Below are 17,868 nucleotides of genomic sequence, written 5' to 3' on the forward strand. Positions count from 1 at the left end.
GAGATCACAAAGGAATTCTCTGTTTTTCCAGATACCTTTATGTTCACATCCCGTGGCCTCCAGTTCATTCCCTCTGCATATACACAGGCCTCAGATTCACTGAGCAATTTGGTCCTTGGCTCAGGTCCCCTCTCCATCCTACCTCCTGTCCCTATCAGTGGCCTTCCCATCCTGGGCCTTTGTTCTGTGACCACCTTGACTTTATCTACCTCTCCATTACCTGTGGTGACTCATTTACTGGATTATGTTCTGGGTTCTTTTCATTTTCTGTTACCCAAGACTTCTGAGATTCCTCCCAGCCTACTATCTCCTCTAATTCTCATCATCCCCATTTACTCTAAATTTGCTCTTTTACCAGATCCAAGCTCTGTTTTTCTCTATCCTCCCCACCCTTCTTTTTTTTTTTTTTTAATGTTTGGTCACACCTGGTGGTATGTGGTATCTTAGTTCCCCAACCTGGGATTGAACCTGTGCCCCCTGCATTGGAAGGCAGAGTCTTAACCACAGAACTGCCAGGGAAATCCCTGTCCTCCCAATTTTTCTGAATTGAGCTCTCCTCCCCCAGTTTTACAGCATGAAAGCTATTGTGAAACCACACCCTGACTCTTGCAGGGGTCGCCCACCATTCTATAGCTTTTCTTCTGGAACCTCTCCACTCCTATGTCCCCTTTTGTCTTCCTCAGTTGCTGCCACCACCCACTTCACCCTTGGGAGAATCATCTCCTCCGCAGCCACCAACCCTGTTGGGAATGAAACCAACTTCCTCTCTGCTGCTCGTGAAGGTGGGCAGACATGGACTCTTTCTATCCTAAGGACGCATCTGCACACTCAGAAAGGGGAGACCATGCTAACAATGCAGGGAAGTTACTGAGTTCCATCTCTCATGGGCTCAGGTCTGTAGTTGCTGCTTTTCTTTTGAGACTTTCCTCTACTTACTTATTTTTTAATGTTTATTTTTTGTTTATTTGTGCCAGGCCTTAGTTGTGGCATGTGGAATCTTCATCGTTTACTGGGGATCAAACCCACACCCCTTGCAATGGGAGCATGAAGTCTTAGCCACCAGACCACCAGGGAAGTCCCCAAACCTTTTCTTTCAAGATCTGTCAGAGGACTTGCCTGCATTGGCCAGCAGATGGCTAATTCATCTGCTCTCCGGTGAACTGTTGAAAAATCTGAAATGGTCTTGAGGGAGGGAGGGATTCTTCCTTGATAGCTAATTAAGGCCCCTTCCCTCCACCCCCCTCACCCAGGGCATTGCTTCTGTCTACAAATTGCTAACTCCAAGCTTTTCTCCCAACTCTAGTTTATTTAACAAGACAACTGATGTGTGAACCAGCCTTCAAACTCAGCAAGATCCCAGTAAAGCCCACAGCAAGACTGGTGCTCCTCAGTTGCCTCTCACGTCACGCATGGAATACTGGAGAGCCAGAGGAGCAGGCAGGATGTGCCGGAGAGAGACGTTGGAACTCCAAGTAGCGGGGGACCAGGGAAGGAGGATACACCCTTGTGTGGAGGGCTGGCTTCCTCAGCCGTTCCCTCCAGGACACACGTGAGTTCCTCCACAAAGGCAGATTGAAGCCTGAAGCTAAAAGCTTAAGCCGTTGGGCACCTCACTAGCTAAAGCCCCTTCTAAAGTCCTCAGGGGCATGGGAATGGTTGATCACATGGTACAACAGATGCCTCTGGTGCTCTGTGTCCCATCCCCTTTGGCAGCCTCTAATTTCTGTCCAAGCTGAGTTCCCTGAAAACGCAATTACCAATGAGCAATCCCCTGAAAACAGACTCTCCGTCTGCAGGCTCTGAATGGCTCAATTCTGCTTCTTCAATAAATCTGAGAAGTGGAGGTGAAATGGGTATTAATAATCTGGAGACATCATCATTCAAAGAGAGAAAGGAACCATTGCATAAGTGTTTCAGCCTTTCCTGCAATAGGGACATTATGTATGATCAAGGTGTGCCCTTGATTATGCACGTTGATATTAGCTTTTCATTCTTTTCTGTCTTCTTTTCCTGCTACCGTATTTCTGGGAACATTTTCCAAATCAGTGCCTGCGTGGAATAGACCTTTGTCTTGGGGCTTCTCTGCTGGTCCAGTGGGGAAGACTCAGCCCTTGTACTACACAGGGTATGGGTTCCATCCCTGGTTGAAGAAGTAAGATTCTACATGCTGCACTGGGTGGCCAAAATAATAATAGGCCTTTGTCTTCAGCTGTGCTTTCAAGTAGACCCAACTGGAAGTGGCTCTGGAAAGTCAACCCTTAAAACAGGATTCTGGAACTAGACAACCTTTCCAGTCATTCAGCAACAAGTACCCTACTTGTCACTCTGGTTAGTGGAGGGCGGTAGCTCCTGAGGTGCCCTAACACTGGAATCACTAATATTACCTGTTGTGAATTGAGATAAGGTACAGGTGGAAGGGGAAATAATAGGCCAGGCAATAGAACTGGAATGAAATGTGAGTAAGGTTAATTTTAAGGACTGTAATTTTAAGCTGGCTGGGTTTGCTAAGTTCCCAGAGATACTTCAAGAAAAAGAATGACAGGCTATCTTCAGCCAACTAGCAATCCCAGTGAACCCAGAAGGCCTGCTTGGCGCTCTTTACAGAGACCTTCATCTCCTGCAGTTGTAGGAAAACTACTGAAAACTGGGCCCGGCATTTAACCATAAGACGCCAGAGCTTATGACATGAGTCCTATGAGGCTCATAGGGAAGGACTGAGAAGCAGAACTGATGTGGACTTTGGGGTGGTTGAACCTGAACCTCTTGAACCCCAGCTGAAGCCCTACCTGCCTTGAGAGTGGCTTCCTCATGACGGAAACCACAAATGAAGATCTCACATCAGGGACTTCCCTGCTGGTCCAGTGGCCAAGACTCCACGCTCCCAATGTGGGAGAACCAGGTCCGATCCCTGGTCGGGAACTAGATCCCGCATGCTGCAACTGAGACCCAGAGCAGACAAATACATCAACAACTGGGTTTAAGAAAAAGGATCTCACCTGAGGAGGCTGCCTCACAGGACGTCCTCCTCTAGATCACAACCCTCCCCCCACCTGACCCCAGACCATTAACTGGGTCAGGTCTCAGCACAGGATGAGCAGGGAGGTACACGCACTGCTCTGAGCAAAGAGCTCAACCGTGGAGCATTGCGGGAGCTGCCACACGTGTCCTGACAGAAAGGGTGAGCCTGTGAGAGCAGAGGTCAGTCTGTGAGACCAAGGTGGAGGTAAAGCTAGATAGGGAGGGTTTACTGAGAGGGTGGGGCTACAGGTTTGGGACTAGGACATAACGTTCTGCAAATACCTGGACTCAATCCTGTGACACTCCTGGGAAGGTTCCTCCAATCTTCATCACAATGCCGATGAACTAAATGAGGGGGGATGTTGGAACTGCCTTGGAGTATTAACGAAGGTCAAGTGGAAGCCCTGGCAGCACCCCAATCCGCCCCCCATCCCACCTTCCTAGATAGTAAACCAGAAGCAGCACTTCATCCCCCCACCGCTGTAATTGCGGAGTGCAGCCACCTTCCAAGACAGGGTGTGCAGGGCGCTGGTCACCATGTATCCCCCTCCAGTGCACCTCCATGGCCCCTGCAAAGGTGTCGCTAGTGGGTTCAGTGTCAGGAGCCTTCCAGGGGTGTGCCTGCTACTCACTGTGCCACCCTGCCTACCCCCTACCCTAAAGCCCAGGTGTGGGACCAGAGATGACCGCTGGCTACATTGTCAATGGGTGTATATGGGTTGTGGAGGAGAAACGCGGCCAGAAGTTACAGATAAGTACAATTGCAAGCTGATAATTCATGCTTGTTGATCTGTAGTCATAATGCAGGATCATTCCTTACACAGAATTAGCCTCAGTAATTGAGAATAAGGTCTCATCATTATACATGGGCTTCCCTTGTGGCTCAGCTGGTAAGGAATCCACCTGCAATGCAGGAGACCTGGGCTCAATCCCTGGGTTGGGAAGATCCCCTGGCGAAGGGAAAGGCTACCCACTCTAGTATTCTGCCCTGGAGAATTCCATGGACTGTAGAGTCCATGGGGTCGTAAAGAGTCGGACACGACTGAGCGACTTTCACTTCACTTTATCATTATACATACATGTGTATATACACGCTCACCCTGTTTTCCTTTCCGGAAGGTATATGTAATAGAATTTATTCCAATGCCTGTGTCTGTAGGGTACAAACCTGTGCCAGTACCTTAAACAGAGGTTGTATCATTCTGTGAACTCACATCCCAGTGTATCAGCTCTGCCTTAGCATTGCTGGTGCTTCTTGTTCTGGAAGGTCTTGTACTTCTGAACAAAATAACTTGTGCTAAATTGCTCTCAATAGAGCGGAATGGCCTGAAGAAACAGTGACAACACTCTCTCAGGCAAGGACTTGTTCTCACAGTGAGCACTCCTCTGGCATGGACACTATTTGCCCTGCTATTGAATCTCTAAATGCAATGTCCAATATTTGTCACGCAGCCTTGTCCGACTCTTGTGACCCCATGGACTGTAGCCGGCAAGGCTCCTCTTTCCATGGGATTTCCCAGGCAAGAATACTGGAGTGGGTTGCTATTTTCATCCAAGAACTTCTTCCTGACTCAGGGATCTACTGTACTCTCTTGCGTCTCCTGCTTTTGCAGGCAGATTCTTTCCCATTAGCACCACCAAGAAAGAAACCAATAACCGTTTGAAGCTTGCAAATGGGGACAAATAAGTAAAGGTTGATCTGCTTCTATAAATTAATAAATTGATTTTCCATGTGAGAGTCAACCTGTATATAATTAGTTGAAAGTTGGTTTTCTACTGTTTGATAAGAGAACACAGAAAACTTGGTTTCTGAACCCATGACCCTGACATCCAGACCCTGAAAGGTGAAGTCCATTTGCCAGTTTCCTTACCGCTTTATTTTGCAGCCGTGCATAAACTGAATCTGGAGATGAAATGTTGGGAGTTTCCAGCAGTGAGAATGGATGAGGTCACCAAAGAACAGAGGGCAGGTGGAAAACAGATCCCAAGAGTCGCCCTAAGGCACCCTATGTTATGAGTAGAAGGGACAAAGAGGAGGAAAGAGCAGGTCACCATCTCCTTGTGGATAAATGCAGACCCCTTAGTATAGTCTGTTGTGGTCTGACTGGTTCCCCTGATCCCTGGCTCTGAGTTCCAGAACACACCATGCTCCTGCTGGCTTCTGGGCCCTGGCTTAGGACCTTCCCTCTGTCTGGAAGCCCTTCCACCCTGACTAGTGAACTCTTCCCTCTTCCCCATCACTCTCATTCTTCAGGGATCATTTCAGAGATTTTTCTTTGTTTTTTAGCCACACCATGTGGCTTTTGAAATCTTAGTTCTTCAACCAAGGGTGGAACGGAGGCCCTCAACAGTGAAAGGGCAGAGTCTCAACCATGAGATCACAAAGGAATTCTGTTTTTCCAAATACTTTTATCTTCACATCCCGTGGCCTCCAGTTCATTCCCTCCGCATGTGCACAGGCCTCAGATTCACTGAGCAATTTGGTCCTTGGCTCAGGTCCCCTCTCCATCCTACCTCCTGTCCCTATCAGTGGCCTTCCCATCCTGGGCCTTTGTTCTGTGACCACCTTGACTTTATCTACCTCTCCATTACCTGTGGTGACTCATTTACTGGATCATGTTCTGGGTTCTTTTCATTTTCTGTTACCCAAGACTTCTGAGATTCCTCCCAGCCTACTATCTCCTCTAATTCTCATCGTCCCCATTTACTCTAAATTTGCTCTTTTACCAGATCCACGCTCTGTTTTTCTCTATCCTCCCCACCCTTCTTTTTTATTTTTTTTTAATGTTTGGTCACACCTGGTGGTATGTGGTATCTTAGTTCCCCAACCTGGGATTGAACCTGTGCCCCCTGCATTGGAAGGCAGAGTCTTAACCACAGAACTGCCAGGGAAATCCCTGTCCTCCCAATTTTTCTGAATTGAGCTCTCCTCCCCCAGTTTTTCAGCATGAAAGCTATTGTGAAACCACACCCTGACTCTTGCAGGGGTCGCCCACCATTCTATAGCTTTTCTTCTGGAACCTCTCCACTCCTATGTCCCCTTTTGTCTTCCTCAGTTGCTGCCACCACCCACTTCACCCTTGGGAGAATCATCTCCTCCGCAGCCACCAACCCTGTTGGGAATGAAACCAACTTCCTCTCTGCTGCTCGTGAAGGTGGGCAGACATGGACTCTTTCTATCCTAAGGACGCATCTGCACACTCAGAAAGGGGAGACCATGCTAACAATGCAGGGAAGTTACTGAGTTCCATCTCTCATGGGCTCAGGTCTGTAGTTGCTGCTTTTCTTTTGAGACTTTCCTCTACTTACTTATTTTTTAATGTTTATTTTTTGTTTATTTGTGCCAGGCCTTAGTTGTGGCATGTGGAATCTTCATCGTTTACTGGGGATCAAACCCACACCCCTTGCAATGGGAGCATGAAGTCTTAGCCACCAGACCACCAGGGAAGTCCCCAAACCTTTTCTTTCAAGATCTGTCAGAGGACTTGCCTGCATTGGCCAGCAGATGGCTAATTCATCTGCTCTCCGGTGAACTGTTGAAAAATCTGAAATGGTCTTGAGGGAGGGAGGGATTCTTCCTTGATAGCTAATTAAGGCCCCTTCCCTCCACCCCCCTCACCCAGGGCATTGCTTCTGTCTACAAATTGCTAACTCCAAGCTTTTCTCCCAACTCTAGTTTATTTAACAAGACAACTGATGTGTGAACCAGCCTTCAAACTCAGCAAGATCCCAGTAAAGCCCACAGCAAGACTGGTGCTCCTCAGTTGCCTCTCACGTCACGCATGGAATACTGGAGAGCCAGAGGAGCAGGCAGGATGTGCCGGAGAGAGACGTTGGAACTCCAAGTAGCGGGGGACCAGGGAAGGAGGATACACCCTTGTGTGGAGGGCTGGCTTCCTCAGCCGTTCCCTCCAGGACACACGTGAGTTCCTCCACAAAGGCAGATTGAAGCCTGAAGCTAAAAGCTTAAGCCGTTGGGCACCTCACTAGCTAAAGCCCCTTCTAAAGTCCTCAGGGGCATGGGAATGGTTGATCACATGGTACAACAGATGCCTCTGGTGCTCTGTGTCCCATCCCCTTTGGCAGCCTCTAATTTCTGTCCAAGCTGAGTTCCCTGAAAACGCAATTACCAATGAGCAATCCCCTGAAAACAGACTCTCCGTCTGCAGGCTCTGAATGGCTCAATTCTGCTTCTTCAATAAATCTGAGAAGTGGAGGTGAAATGGGTATTAATAATCTGGAGACATCATCATTCAAAGAGAGAAAGGAACCATTGCATAAGTGTTTCAGCCTTTCCTGCAATAGGGACATTATGTATGATCAAGGTGTGCCCTTGATTATGCACGTTGATATTAGCTTTTCATTCTTTTCTGTCTTCTTTTCCTGCTACCGTATTTCTGGGAACATTTTCCAAATCAGTGCCTGCGTGGAATAGACCTTTGTCTTGGGGCTTCTCTGCTGGTCCAGTGGGGAAGACTCAGCCCTTGTACTACACAGGGTATGGGTTCCATCCCTGGTTGAAGAAGTAAGATTCTACATGCTGCACTGGGTGGCCAAAATAATAATAGGCCTTTGTCTTCGGCTCTGCTTTCAAAAAACCAGCTGGAAGTGTTGCAGAAACCAGTACTCGAGAAACCAAGCACCACACTCGGAGAGTTGGAGAACTCGGTTTATTACGCCATCGGGCCCAGAGGGGTTAACACTCCAAGCTCTGAGCCCTGAAGAAAGAAGTTACAGGGTTTTTTAGACAGACTGTAGTGGGCAACACTAACGCTTAATAGGCTGGTTAAAACTAAAGGGTTCACATGCGCAGGAACACTGGTCTAGATGGGAAGGGGGATGCCTGACCTGGACAGGCATGATTAAACAGGTTTGTAGACCCTGGGCAAATGCAAAGATCAAGACGAGATTGAGTGAGATAAACTCCAGTTCCTAGTATTACAAATCCGCACTTTCTGAGACTATGTGACCTACATGATCTAGACTTTGCAAGGGGTAAGCTGAGTTACAGAGGCAGAAGGAGAAGGAGGTTATGTAAAATTTTAACTTTTCCCTTTCATTCTCCCCTCTTGGTGCTTCTTTCCATCACTCGTTGTAGAAAGCGTACTCTCATGCTTTTGGTAGGACACTCAGAGCTGCGCGTCATTTCGGGGGCTGTATTGAACTATCACCGTTTGTAACTTTACGGATTCAGTCCGAGAGGCTATGATCCGGGTAATGCATTGAGAATACAAGGGCCAAACAAGCGCGCCGCCAAGGGCGTGAAGAGAGGACCCTCAAAGGGAGAGGTCGCGGCGCCCCGCTCCAGATACTGCTCTGATTACCCCCAGAGTTAGCTAGTTTTTCTCTCCTTTTTATGATTTGTTCCCTTAGCTGTTGGGCCCTGTCCCTGAGTATTTCTGATTGGTTTATATAAAAGCAGCATTCTTCATTCAAGAAGAGGCAGAGTCTTCCCTTTTCTGCTGTCAGTAGGTCTAGCCCTCTCCTGTTTTGTAAAACCACTTCAGCCAGGGAGTCTAATTGCTCCTGTAAGGCCACTAAAGATGTGGCCACTCTCTCAGTGTCGTCTGTGAAGTCTTTGGATAGCGTATGGTAAAAGGTGGTTGATGAAGCAATTCCTCCTATTTCCATACCTAGCCCAGCCGTGAGTCCCAGACCAACTAGTAGGGGTATAAACTGGATGGCTCTTTTTGACCACGTATGTGCTGCCAGAGGTATGATGAGAGTCTGGTTGTTAGGGACAGTGTTCATCTGGGGAGTGAGGAAAGCTAAGATGCAGATACCCATCTAACTGACAGGTAGACATAAGTAAGCATCTGTCCCACAAACAAAAGGCCTTGATGGGGCGGTACCGTCTGTTACAGCAAGGGACACCGAAAGGCTGCCAAGCAGCCTGAACCTAACAGATAACTGAACACCAGCAAAAGGTTTTCTCCCCATCTCTGGGTTGTCACGGCCGTAGCAGCTGAGCCTATTGTGAAGGGGGGTCAGCTATACTGTGGGGCAGTTTAGTTAGTAGGGAGAATAGATCATAAGAGACACTTAATAAGAATGAGGCTTCCCACTACAGTGAGATAACAGACAGCTAACTGTAGCTTCTGACCGAAATCCCAGTCCTGGGGGGCAACTAAAGCTAGTCCTGTAGCGAAGAGCACAGAAATAATAGCAATCAGGGATAGAGTCCAGGGTTGACAATGAAAATCCATTGATGTTTTGATAGCTGGATCCTCATGCTTCAGCCGTGCATTAACCACCCAGCCAGCTGCCGGAGTGTGGCTGGAGCAAAGCTGAAGAATCCTCAAGCTTCTGCCATGCATCGACTAGTCAGCTCGCGGAGTGACTAGAGCAGGGCTTAGAGTCCTTTGAGGGTCAGGGTCGTTGTTTTTGGAACCAGACCTTGAGGGGGTTTTTGGGATCCTGAACTGCTTTCCAGGTGTCCCCATTATAGGAAGCTGCTGCCTTCTTGACTCTGGTGTGGTGGATCCAAGGGATGACACCTATAACTCATCTCCTGGCTGATAGGGATGAACCCAGTTGCCCAGTGGAATGGGTGTCCTTTCTCAGGTTTCTCGGCCAGTATGGCAGAAGACTTTCCCAGGACCTGGAGGTGTTGGGACATCTCCAGGTCACCTAGTTGTTGGTGATCTCCCTTGAGCTTTTTTTATCACTGGGGGTGGTCTCCCGTATGAGATCTCAAAGGGAGAGTAGCAGCCTGAGGACCTTGGGGTGCATTTACGGAGGCCAGTGAGAGTCCACAGAAAAAGGCGGCTTGTTCTAGCTTTGTCTGGGCATTGGCCGGGGGATATGCTTGTCGTGCTACTACTGCTCGGAGAAACAAACTTAACAAGAAAGTTAGAGATATGCGCCCAAAGATGAGTAGAAGTAGGAGTGCTGCCGAGGCGCTAGCTAGGAGAACCAGGTCCAGACATTGGTTCACGACATTAGTGTTTCTCTCGGCATGAGAAGATGCAAGAATTTGGACTCATAAAAATTTTTATCTGGAAACATCTGACTATCTGAAGGCCTGTTTTTCTGGGTTTTCCCAGAGCAGAGTGCCTTATTTTTTGTCTCCACCCTGAAGTCCTTTCAAGGGGGTGTTGAAGGTCAACATCTTATAGTAGTCATGATTTAATCTTTGTAGAGGCAGCTGGCAAGGGCCAGCTTCCAGTCAGCAGGGCCCCTTCATAGCCATATTTGACCACATTTTGGGGCATTTCAAGGTCATTGTGTCCCATGGTGCTGGGAAGGCTCATTCCCAGGTCTACAGAGATTCCATTGACAGGCCACTCAATGTGTTGTCACTAGACCAGGCCTTGTAAGTAGCAAGTCTCTGGACCATACCTGTCTTACTAACCTCCTGGTCCAGGAAAATATTACCTCTTGTTGCTTCTTCCCACATCTAGAGTTACATTATTACAGTTATTGATCTCATATGGAGCTGCATATCAGCATTTTATCACAGGCTCAGCCACACCTTTGGTAACATAAGAAATAATCTTCTGAAACAAGCTACATAGAAAATAATATAGCTAGCAGTTATTAGTAAGGTCACAAGCAAGAATTTAAGTCAACTTTCATTGCATATAGCCTGGTATACCCCAGGTCATCTGTCTCAGTTAAATAATTGTAGCCAGGTGTTAATCTGCTGGTTGTACCTCATGGAGCATCTGAGCTTTATCCAAAGATTGGTTACTGAGACAAGCTTTAGAAACCATCTTAAGAGTGTCCTTTTTAATAACTTAATTAAACCTTTTAGCAATATAACATAACAAGGAACTATCTCAGAATCTTAGTAACCACAGACCTTAATTAACAAAACATTTAGTGAAATATGTTTTCTTGTTTAGAGAACTCATTCTGAAGGCATTAACACTGTAGCCAGGTAAGGCTTTAACCCATCAAATAAAAATGAGGTCCGGCAGGGAGCTGGGAAAAGCCAAGCAGCCCTCTTGGATTTCCCATAGCCCTGGCTGTTTAATTTTTAGCTATTGTTTATTTTTAATTTCCTGATTTAAGAGCAGACTATCACCATGTTTTAAGGACATCAAGATAGCAAAAGTCTAACTATGAGGGATTATTTTTTGTAGAAGCAGAATGAGCTTTGTCTACATGTACCATAATCTTAAATAATGTTTATTTAGTTTACCAAAGTAATTTTTTCTTTTTTGGAGAACTCATTGTGAGGGCATTAACACTGTAGCCATAGTTAACAAAAGATTTTAAAGGTAAATATAGAACAGATCAATTGAGGGGTTAAAAAAAAAAATCTATTATTAAAAGCAGTTCAACATCTGAAGAAAGTATGTCCTCTTAATAGAGAGAAAGGCCAAATTTAAATTTTTGCACCAGCTTACTTTAAACTCATTTAGGTAAACGTAATTAAATTTATTTTAAACTTAGTCCTAACCATGCACAAAACTTTTTTTTCAGACTCCAGCTTCCAGAAACTTTATAATCACTCTCTATAACAGCCACCTGTAAGTCACCTACTTTCTTTTCCCTTTATAAGATGCAATTTTATTTTTTATATCTTCTTTATTAAAAACATACATCCTACTTTCTTATTAGATAAGCAAACAAACATTAATACTAGGTATTTAATATTGAATATTTTCCAGTTCATATGAATCTGAAATTTATTTAGTTAATTTTTCTTGTATTGTTTGTATTGTATTGTTTGATTCATAAGCACTCACTTTTCTTTAGGTCAATTAAATTAGAACTCATTTACAACTTCACTTCAACAATATTATCAGAAAAAAGACATAAACTGAGACATGCATAAATCCAGACAGACAGACTGACAGAGATCTTATAGTTTTCTGTTTGAGATTTAAAATATCTCTTTGACCCCCCCTTTTTTTTCTTCGCTTGAAGTTCTAATTTTCCCAAGGCTAAGGTCTCAGGCAAAGCTGGCTGTGTATTTCAAGGACACAGGAAGGGTTAACTTCAAGCTTTTCCCTGGGCAGGCCTTTTAACAAGTTAGTTGTTTTTATTGTATATGCCAAAAGAATTAGCTTTGTAGTTTCCAAAAAATTTCTCTCCATTCAATCAGCACACAACTCAACAATCATTCAGAGGCTATCACAATGCCTTCCTTCTCCTGAGTCCCCAGGTTTCCTTAACTGTTGCTCCCTTCCTGGGAGCCCCAATGAGGTTATCATTCAGATGCCTCCCTTCCTCCCAAGTCCCCAGGTCTCCTTTTCTGATGCTCCCTTCCTGGGAACCCAAGGAGGTGATCAGTCTCCTCTTCTACCCGTTGGGGTAGGTTCCTGCCTGGGGACTGGCCCCGGAGCCTTACCTTATCCTGTGGCCCTTCCTGGCGAGTTGGTCCGTCCCTCCAATGAGTCCAGTTGGTGCTTGCCCAATGAAGAATCGGAACACCGGTCTAAAAGAGAACCCAGAATACCATCAGGTGGCGGGCCTCCTCCTTCGTCTCAGGGTTCCTTCGCTTCAGCGTGGCCCAACCACCAGTCTGGTAGCTTAAGGGGCCGGCGTGGTTGGAATCTCGCTGGGGCCTCCAGAAATGTTGCAGAAACCAGTACTTGAGAAACCAAGCACCACGCTCGGAGAGTTGGAGAACTCAGGTTTATTACACCAGCGGGCCCAGAGGAGTTAACACGCCAAGCTCTGAGCCCTACACAAAGGGATTACAGAGTCTTTATAGACAGACTATAGTGGGCAACACTAGCCGTTAATAGGCTGGTTTAAACTGAGGGGTTTCATGTGTGCAAGAACAGTGGTCAAGATGGGAAGGGGGATGCCTGACCTGGACAGGCTTGATTAAGCAGGTTTGCAGGGGCTGGGCGATTACAAACAGCAGGACAAGGGTAAGTGAGATAAGCTCCAGTTCCTAGTATTGCAAGTCCCGATTTTCTGAGACTACGTGACCTATGTGACCTAGACTTTGCAAGGGGAAAGCTGAGTTATAGAGGCAGGAGGAGAAGGAGGTTTTGTAAAATTTTAACTTTTCCTCTTGGGAAGTGGCTCTGGGAACTCAGCCCTTAGAACTGGATTCTGGAACAAGACAACCTTTGCAGTCATTCAGCAACAAGGGTCCTACTGTCACTCCAGTGAGTGGAGGGCAGTAGCTACTGAGGTGCCCTAACACTGGAATCACTAAGATTACCTGTTATGAATTGAGATAAGGTACAGGTGGAGGAGGAAATAATAGGCCAGGCAATAGAACTGGAATGAAATGTGAGTAAGGTTAACTTTAAGGACTCTAATTTTAAGCTGGCTGGGTTTGCTAAGTTCCCAGAGACTTTAGGGAAAGGAATGACAGGCTGTCTCCAGCCAACTAGCAATCCAGGGCTCAGTGAACCCAGAAGGCCTACTTGGCACTGTTTACAGAGAACTTCATCTCCTGCAGTTGTAGGAAAACTTCTAAAACTAGGCCCGGTATGTAACCATAAGATGCCAGAGCTTATGACGTGAGTCCTATGAGGCTCATAGGGAAGGACTGAGAGCAGGACTGATGTGGACTTTGGGGTGGTTGAACCTGAACCTCTTGAACCACAGCTGAAGCCCTACCTGCCTTGAGAGTGGCTTCCTCATGACGGAAACCACAAATGAAGATCTCACATGAGGGACTTCCCTGCTAGTCCAGTAGCCAAGACTCCACGCTCCCAATGTGGGAGAACCAGGTCCGATCCCTGGTCGGGAACTAGATCCCGCATGCTGCACCTGAGACCCAGAGCAGACAAATACATCAACAACTGGGTTTAAGAAAAAGGATCTCACCTGAGGAGGCTGCCTCACAGGACGTCCTCCTCTAGATCACAACCCTCCCCCCACCTGACCCCAGACCATTAACTGGGTCAGGTCTCAGCACAGGATGAGCAGGGAGGTACACGCACTGCTCTGAGCAAAGAGCTCAACCGTGGAGCATTGCGGGAGCTGCCACACGTGTCCTGACAGAAAGGGTGAGCCTGTGAGAGCAGAGGTCAGTCTGTGAGACCAAGGTGGAGGTAAAGCTAGATAGGGAGGGTTTACTGAGAGGGTGGGGCTACAGGTTTGGGACTAGGACATAACGTTCTGGAAATACCTGGACTCAATCCTGTGACATTCCTGGGAAGGTTCCTCCAATCTTCATCACAGTGACGGTGAACTAAATGAGGGGGGATGTTGGAACTGCCTTGGAGTATTAACGAAGGTCAAGTGGAAGCCCTGGCAGCACCCCAATCCGCCCCCTATCCCACCCTCCTAGATAGTAAACCAGAAGCAGCACTTCATCCCCCCACCGCTGTAATTGCGGAGTGCAGCCACCTTCCAAGACAGGGTGTGCAGGGCGCTGGTCACCACTGTAATCCCCCTCCAGTGCACCTCCATGGCCCCTGGAAAGTTGTTGATAGTCGGGCCAATGTCAGGAGCCTTCCAGGGGTGTGCCTGCTACTCACTGTGCCAGCCTGCTCACCCACTACCATGAGGCCCAGGTGCAGGGCCAGAGATGACCGCTGGCTACACTGTCAATGGGTGTATATGGGTTGTGGAGGAGAAACGTGGCCAGAAGTTACAGATAAGTACAATTGCAAGCTGATAATTCATGCTTGTTGATCTGTAGTCATAATGCAGGATCATTCCTTACACAGAATTAGCCTCAGTAATTGAGAATAAGGTCTCATCATTATACATGGGCTTCCCTTGTGGCTCAGCTGGTAAGGAATCCGCCTGCAATGCAGGAGACCTGGGCTCAATCCTTGGGTTGGGAAGATCCCCTGGCGAAGGGAAAGGCTACCCACTCCAGTATTCTGGCTGGAGAATTCCATGGACTGTAGAGTCCATGGGGTCGTAAAGAGTCGGACACGACTGAGCGACTTTCACTTCACTTTGTCATTATACATGCATGTGTATATACACACACACCCTGTTTTCATTTCCGGAAGGTATATGTAATAGAATTTATTCCAATGCCTGTGTCTGTAGGGTACAAACCTGTGCCAGTACCTTAAACAGAGGTTGTGTCATTCTGTGAACTCACATCCCAGTGTATCAGCTCTGCCTTAGCATTGCTGGTGCTTCTTGTTCTGGAAGGTCTGGTGCTTCCAAACAAAGTAGTGTACTAAATTGCTGTCAATAAAGCAGAATGCCCTGAAGAAACACTGACAAAACTCCTCATCAGGCAAGGATTTGTTCTCACAGTGAGCCCTCCTCTGGCATGGGCACTATTTGCTCTGCTATTTGAATCTCTAAATGCAATGTCCAATGTTTGTCACACAGCCATGTCCGACTCTTGTGACCCCATGGACTGTAGCCCGCCAGGCTCCTCTTTCCATGGGATTCCCCAGGCAAGAATACTGGAGTGGGTTGCCATATTAATGCAAGCACATCTTCCTGACCCAGGGATCAAACCCTCGTCTCCTGTGTCTCCTGCTTCGGCAGGCAGATTCTTTCCCATTAGCACCACCAAGAAGGAAAACAATAACCGTTTTAAAGCTCACAAATGGGCACAAATAAGTAAAGGTTGATCTGCTTCTATAAATTAACAAACTGATTTTCCATTTGAGAGTCAACCTGTATACTTAGTTGAAAGTTGATTTTCTACTGTTTGACAGAGATCAGAGAAAAGTTGGTTTCTGAATGCATGACCCTGACATCCAGACCCTGAAAGGTGAAGTCCATTTGCCAGTTTCCTTACCCCTTTATTTTGCAGCCATGCATAAACTGAATCTGGAGATGAAATGTTGGGAGTTGCCAGCAGTGAGAATGGATGAGGTCACCAAAGAAAGGAGGGCAGGTGGATAACAGATCCCAAGAGTCGCCCTAAGACACGCTATGTTATGAGTAGAGGGGACAAAGAGGAGGAAAGAGCAGGTCACCATCTCCTTGAGGATAAATGCAGACCCCTTAGTATAGTTTATTGTGGTCTGACTGGTTCCCCTGATCCCTGGCTCTGAGTTCCAGAACGCACCATGCTCCTGCTGGCTTCTGGGCCCTGGCTTAGGACCTTCCCTCTGTCTGGAAGCCCTTCTGCCCTGACTAGTGAACTCTTCCCTCTTCCCCATCACTGTCATTCTTCAGGGATCAATTCAGAGTTTTGTTTGATTGAATTTTAGCCGCACCATGTGGCTTTTGGAATCTTAGAACCCGAACCAGGGATGGAACGGAGGCCCTCAACAATGAAAGGGCAGAGTCTCAACCATGAAATCATGAAGGAATTCTCTGTTTTTCCAGATACCTTTATGTTCACATCCCGTGGCCTCCGGTTCATTCCCTCCGCATGTGCACAGGCCTCAGATTCACTGAGCAATTTGGTCCTTGGCTCAGGTCCCCTCTCCATCCTACCTCCTGTCCCTGTCAGTGGCCTTCCCATCCTGGGCCTTTGTTCTGTGACCACCTTGACTTTATCTACCTTTCCATTACCTGTGGTGACTCATTTACTGGATCATGTTCTGGGTTCTTTTCATTTTCTGTTACCCAAGACTTCTGAGATTCCTCCCAGCCTACCATCTCCTCTAATTTTCATCATCCCCATTTATTCTAAATTTGCTCTTTTACCAGATCCAAGCTCTGTTTTTCTCTATCCTCCCCACCCTTCTTTTTTTTTTTTTTTTTTTAATGTTTGGTCGCACCTGGTGGCATGTGGTATCTTAGTTCCCCAACCTGGGATTGAACCTGTGCCGCCTGCATTGGAAGGCAGAGTCTTAACCACAGAACTGCCAGGGAAATCCCCGTCCTCCCAATTTTTCTGAATTGAGTTCTCCTCCCCCAGTTTTTCAGCATCAAAGCCATTCTAAAACCACACCCTGACTCTCACAGGGGTCACCCACCATTCTATAGCTTTTCTTCTGGAACCTCTCCACTCCTGTCTCTCCTTTTCTCTTCAGTTGCTGCCACCACCCACTTCACCCTTGGGAGAATCTTCTCCTCCCTAGCCACCAACCCTGATGGGGATGAAACCAACTTCCTCTCTGCTGCTCGTGAAGGTGGGCACACATGGACTCTTTCTATCCTAAGGACGCGTCTGCACACTCAGAAAGGGGAGACCACGCTAACAATGCAGGGAAGTTACTGAGTTCCATCTCTCATGGGCTCAGGTCTGTAGTTGCTGCTTTTCTTTTGAGACTTTCCTCTACTTACTTATTTTTTAATGTTTATTTTTTGTTTATTTGTGCCAGGCCTTAGTTGTGGCATGTGGGATCTTCATCGTTTACTGGGGATCAAACCCCCACCCCCTGCACTGAGAGCATGAAGTCTTAGCCACCAGACCACCAGGGAAGTCCCCAGACGTTTCCTTTAAAGATCTGTCAGAGGACTTGCCTGCATTAGCCAGCAGATTGCTAAGTCATCTACTCTCTGGTGAACTATTAAAAAATCTGAAATGGTCTTGAGGAAGGGATTCTTCCTTGACAGGTAACTAAAGCCACCCCTCCCCACCCAGGGCTTTACTTCCTGTCTACAAATTGCTAACTCCAGGCTTTTCCCCCACTCTAGTTTATCTAAGAGACAACTGACATGTAAACCACCTTCAAACTCAGCAAGATCCCAGTAAAGCCCACAGCAAGGCTCGTGCTTGCCTTTCCTTTCACGCATGGAATACTGGAGAGCCAGAGGAGCAGGTAGGATGTGCCTGAGAGACACTGGAACTCCAAGTAGTGGGGGACCAGGGAAGGAGGATACACCCTTGTGTGGAGGGCTGACTGCCTCAGTCGTTCCCCTCAGGGGAACGTGAGTTCCCTGAGTTTATCCTGTCCTCAGGACAAACGTTGAGTTCCTCCAAAGGCAGATTAAAGCCTGAAACTAAAAGCTTAAGCTTTTGGGCTCCTCACTATCTAGAGCCCCTTCTGAAGTCCTCAGGGGAATGGGAGCATTTGACCACATGGTATATAGCAGATGCCTCTGGTGCTCTGT

General features: G+C 47.0%; 1 protein-coding gene across 14 annotated transcripts in view; it reads left to right on the forward strand.

Annotated features, from left to right (window-relative positions):
- The window catches only part of CRCP (CGRP receptor component), a 95,542-nt gene that overhangs the window by 2,131 nt on the left and 75,543 nt on the right, over positions 1-17,868 (forward strand). For 2 of the 14 annotated variants that reach the window (XR_009694458.1, XM_061153341.1), the window contains exons 2-6: positions 684-782; positions 975-1,549; positions 6,075-6,173; positions 6,366-6,940; positions 11,449-11,495. The gene's annotated coding sequence lies outside the window, so the exon portion shown is untranslated. The other 12 variants (XR_009694463.1, XR_009694460.1, XR_009694462.1 and 9 more) reach the window with 12 other exon arrangements.

Source organism: Dama dama, chromosome 10 (assembly GCF_033118175.1).
Source record: "Dama dama isolate Ldn47 chromosome 10, ASM3311817v1, whole genome shotgun sequence".
Lineage (NCBI taxonomy): Eukaryota > Metazoa > Chordata > Mammalia > Artiodactyla > Cervidae > Dama > Dama dama.